This window comes from Schistocerca serialis, unplaced genomic scaffold (assembly GCF_023864345.2).
Source record: "Schistocerca serialis cubense isolate TAMUIC-IGC-003099 unplaced genomic scaffold, iqSchSeri2.2 HiC_scaffold_1175, whole genome shotgun sequence".
NCBI classification, from domain to species: Eukaryota; Metazoa; Arthropoda; class Insecta; order Orthoptera; family Acrididae; genus Schistocerca; species Schistocerca serialis.
In genome coordinates this window covers 192,501-197,500 of record NW_026047376.1, presented here as the reverse complement: position 1 = coordinate 197,500, position 5,000 = coordinate 192,501, and the positions used below count along the sequence as shown (strand labels likewise).

The window sequence follows — 5,000 nt, the reverse complement described above, 5'->3', positions numbered from 1 at the left end:
ACGCGCAATTTGCTGCGTTCCTTCATCGACCCACGAGCCGAGTGATCCACCGTCCTGGGTGATCTTTTCTTAGTTTTCCACTGTCTCTTTCAAGACAGTTGCATAGGCGGGACGTAGGCGTGTGGCGGCCCCTGTTCAAGCGTTCTGTGTCCAACGGCCTCACGGCCGATGGGCGTCGTACGGCTCCACACCGGAGCGGACAGGCAGTCGGGCGAAAGTCATTCAAAACCGGCGCCAGGCGCCAGGTGCCGCAGGCCAGCCGCTCCAGCGCTTCAGCGCTCGTACCACACAACATTGGCGTTAGTTTTGAGAAGCACGCGTGGTTCCGCACGCGGCGCACGGGCTACTGCGAGCCGTACAGGTAGCGTGTTGCGCGACACGACACGCACATCGAAAGACATGCAGTCTAGTCGGTAATGATCCTTCCGCAGGTTTCACCTACGGAAACCTTGTTACGACTTTTACTTCCTCTAAATGATCAAGTTTGGTCATCTTTCCGGTAGCATCGGCAACGACAGAGTCAATGCCGCGTACCAGTCCGAAGACCTCACTAAATCATTCAATCGGTAGTAGCGACGGGCGGTGTGTACAAAGGGCAGGGACGTAATCAACGCGAGCTTATGACTCGCGCTTACTGGGAATTCCTCGTTCATGGGGAACAATTGCAAGCCCCAATCCCTAGCACGAAGGAGGTTCAGCGGGTTACCCCGACCTTTCGGCCTAGGAAGACACGCTGATTCCTTCAGTGTAGCGCGCGTGCGGCCCAGAACATCTAAGGGCATCACAGACCTGTTATTGCTCAATCTCGTGCGGCTAGAAGCCGCCTGTCCCCTCTAAGAAGAAAAGTAATCGCTGACAGCACGAAGGATGTCACGCGACTAGTTAGCAGGCTAGAGTCTCGTTCGTTATCGGAATTAACCAGACAAATCGCTCCCACCAACTAAGAACGGCCATGCACCACCACCCACCGAATCAAGAAAGAGCTATCAATCTGTCAATCCTTCCGGTGTCCGGGCCTGGTGAGGGTTTCCCGTGTTGAGTCAAATTAAGCCGCAGGCTCCACTCCTGGTGGTGCCCTTCCGTCAATTCCTTTAAGTTTCAGCTTTGCAACCATACTTCCCCCGGAACCCAAAAGCTTTGGTTTCCCGGAGGCTGCCCGCCGAGTCATCGGAGGAACTGCGGCGGATCGCTGGCTGGCATCGTTTATGGTTAGAACTAGGGCGGTATCTGATCGCCTTCGAACCTCTAACTTTCGTTCTTGATTAATGAAAAACATACTTGGCAAATGCTTTCGCTTCTGTTCGTCTTGCGACGATCCAAGAATTTCACCTCTAACGTCGCAATACGAATGCCCCCGCCTGTCCCTATTAATCATTACCTCGGGTTCCGAAAACCAACAAAATAGAACCGAGGTCCTATTCCATTATTCCATGCACACAGTATTCAGGCGGGCTTGCCTGCTTTAAGCACTCTAATTTGTTCAAAGTAAACGTGCCGGCCCACCGAGACACTCACTCAAGAGCACCCTGGTAGGATTGCAACGGGGTCCGCCTCGGGACGCACGAGCACGCACGAGGCGCGTCGCACGCCTTCAGCTCGCCCCACCGGCAGGACGTCCCACGATACATGCCAGTTAAACACCGACGGGCGGTGAACCAACAGCGTGGGACACAAATCCAACTACGAGCTTTTTAACCGCAACAACTTTAATATACGCTATTGGAGCTGGAATTACCGCGGCTGCTGGCACCAGACTTGCCCTCCAATAGATACTCGTTAAAGGATTTAAGTGTACTCATTCCGATTACGGGGCCTCGGATGAGTCCCGTATCGTTATTTTTCGTCACTACCTCCCCGTGCCGGGAGTGGGTAATTTGCGCGCCTGCTGCCTTCCTTGGATGTGGGTAGCCGTTTCTCCAGGCTCCCCTCTCCGGAATCGAACCCTGATTCCCCGTTACCCGTTACAACCATGGTAGGCGCAGAACCTACCATCGACAGTTGATAAGGCAGACATTTGAAAGATGCGTCGCCGGTACGAGGACCGTGCGATCAGCCCAAAGTTATTCAGAGTCACCAAGGCAAACGGACCGGACGAGCCGACCGATTGGTTTTGATCTAATAAAAGCGTCCCTTCCATCTCTGGTCGGGACTCTGTTTGCATGTATTAGCTCTAGAATTACCACAGTTATCCAAGTAACGTGGGTACGATCTAAGGAACCATAACTGATTTAATGAGCCATTCGCGGTTTCACCTTAATGCGGCTTGTACTGAGACATGCATGGCTTAATCTTTGAGACAAGCATATGACTACTGGCAGGATCAACCAGGGAGCTGCGTCAACTAGAGCTGAGCAGCCGGCCGCCCGGGAGTGTGTCCCGGGGGCCCGCGCGAACACGCAAGCGTCCGCTCAATTATTCTGCAAACAGGAGGAGGCTGAGCTCCCCTGCACCATACACCTCGAAACCCTCTCAGGTCCCGGCGGCGCGCAGCGCCGTCCTAAGTACTTGGTCGGGTTCGAGAGAGGCGCAATCGCCCGGGGTTTGGCGAGTAGGACGCTTTAGGGTGCGACCACCCGTGCTCCCAACTGAGCTTGCCGCTGCCGACAGAGGGCCCCGGAGCGTGCTGTCGTGGCATTGCCGGCGGGAGACAACACGCGCCACCTACGGTGACCGGCAGCTCCAACGCCAGCGCCACAGAAGGACAAAAGCCCCACTTGGGTGCCGAAGCGAACTCTCCCAGCACAGCGCACGCGCCAACACGTCCGCACAGCTGCGATACAAACCACCTGCGAGAACCGCAGAGGCGACCGAGCAGCAGACGGCGTCGCGGCGCCGAGCGCCGGGCGGCGGGCGCATCCTCAGCGCACACAGTCCTCAATCGGACCAGCACACTGCAGATGTCCACCGCGCCTTCGCACCCGGGCCCGCGAGGACCTACTTTGGCCGCACGGCGCCGCGTGCAGGGTGCGCCGGCGCGCAGCTGCGCCGCCTGCCGCCTCCGTCGGCCGGCGCGCCTGCCACTGGCCGCCCCCACCAGCCGGCTGTAGCGCGTGCGCCCACGCACCGCGCGGCCAGCACGCCGGGAGGCCCCCCCTCACCGGCCGGGGACGGTCCCACCCAGCCACCGCCGCGTATCGCTTCACACCCAGATGCCATTCACGTTCGTGGGCATGGTGGGTATCGCTGGAACAACCGGTTGGTAGCTCAACCGATCGTCGCCATCACTGATTCACCTCTAGCGAGAACAACCGCACCACAAACAACGGTTTACCAGTTGTTCATTTGCGTAACGTCACCAGCAAACGTAGGCGTCCATCGCCATTTGCAAATTCAACGATTGTTGCATGCCTGTGTCAGGTGTCACGACACACTATGTCTGCCCACATACACGCAACAACATGTGCACGCTTCGCGAACACGTGGAAGGTGGCCCCCGTACGTATGCGATGTCCATTGCGCGAACGACTGTCAACCGGCCTCTGTCGCATGTCGCAGATGTGGAACGCAGTGCACCATGCTATCACGGTGTGTGAGAAGAGACGACTACGTCTGACAACACGCGCCACTACATCAACAGACGGCTCATGCTGATCGCCATCCAGGGCATACCACACTGCAATCCAGCTCTTATAGGGAGACGACACGTAGCTGAGTGCACAACATTTGGACCGCATGGTTCGCCGTTGTTGGCGCAGTCGTTGTACGGTCACATGTACCACGATGTATCATTCAGTACATGAGGACCAATGTGCAGTACAGTGTGTGATTTGGACGTACAACATCAGCGGACAGTTGACACAGGCCGTACCACAGCGTAGGCTAAGTGCTTCGCCATGCGAATGCCAATGAACAACTGCAAATGCCAATGAACAACTGCAAAGGGCATTGAGCATGTACGTCCTGCTGCCATCCACATTACAGTGTATAGCTGCAAGGTGTTTAACATGAAGCGATACACTGGGGACCGGGCAGTGCGAGTAGCAAACTATATTGCGGGGGTTGCAGTTAGGCAACACTACACTAATTTAACGCGTCGTATGACAATTACAGAGCAGGTTAAGGCCCAACGTGTGTTGGGTTAAGGCCCAACGTGTGTTGGGTTAAGGCCCAACGTGTGTTGGGTTAAGGCCCAACGTGTGTTGGGTTAAGGCCCAACGTGTGTTGGGTTAAGGCCCAACGTGTGTTGGGTTAAGGCCCAACGTGTGTTGGGTTAAGGCCCAACGTGTGTTGGGTTAAGGCCCAACGTGTGTTGGGTTAAGGCCCAACGTGTGTTGGGTTAAGGCCCAACGTGTGTTGGGTTAAGGCCCAACGTGTGTTGGGTTAAGGCCCAACGTGTGTTGGGTTAAGGCCCAACGTGTGTTGGGTTAAGGCCCAACGTGTGTTGGGTTAAGGCCCAACGTGTGTTGGGTTAAGGCCCAACGTGTGTTGGGTTAAGGCCCAACATAGGTTGGGTTAAGGCCCAACATAGGTTGGGTTAAGGCGCAACATAGGTTGGGTTAAGGCGCAACATAGGTTGGGTTAAGGCGCAACATAGGTTGGGTTAAGGCGCAACATAGGTTGGGTTAAGGCGCAACATAGGTTGGGTTAAGGCGCAACATAGGTTGGGTTAAGGCGCAACATAGGTTGGGTTAAGGCGCAACATAGGTTGGGTTAAGGCGCAACATAGGTTAGGTTAAGGCGCAACATAGGTTAGGTTAAGGCGCAACATAGGTTAGGTTAAGGCGCAACATAGGTTAGGTTAAGGCGCAACATAGGTTAGGTTAAGGCGCAACATAGGTTAGGTTAAGGCGCAACATAGGTTAGGTTAAGGCGCAACATAGGTTAGGTTAAGGCGCAACATAGGTTAGGTTAAGGCGCAACATAGGTTAGGTTAAGGCGCAACATAGGTTAGGTTAAGGCGCAACATAGGTTAGGTTAAGGCGCAACATAGGTTAGGTTAAGGCGCAACATAGGTTAGGTTAAGGCGCAACATAGGTTAGGTTAAGGCGCAACATAGGTTA

The 5,000-nt window shown here is 55.2% G+C and overlaps 1 non-coding gene and 1 pseudogene across 1 annotated transcript; both read right to left on the bottom strand.

Annotated features, from left to right (window-relative positions):
- The window catches only part of LOC126433866 (5.8S ribosomal RNA), a 155-nt pseudogene extending 94 nt beyond the window's left edge, over positions 1-61 (bottom strand).
- Positions 62-414: 353 nt separating this feature from the next.
- Positions 415-2,331, bottom strand: LOC126433885 (small subunit ribosomal RNA). The gene has a single exon (XR_007578826.1). It is a non-coding gene; the product is annotated as a small subunit ribosomal RNA (ribosomal RNA).
- Positions 2,332-5,000: the final 2,669 nt, after the last annotated feature.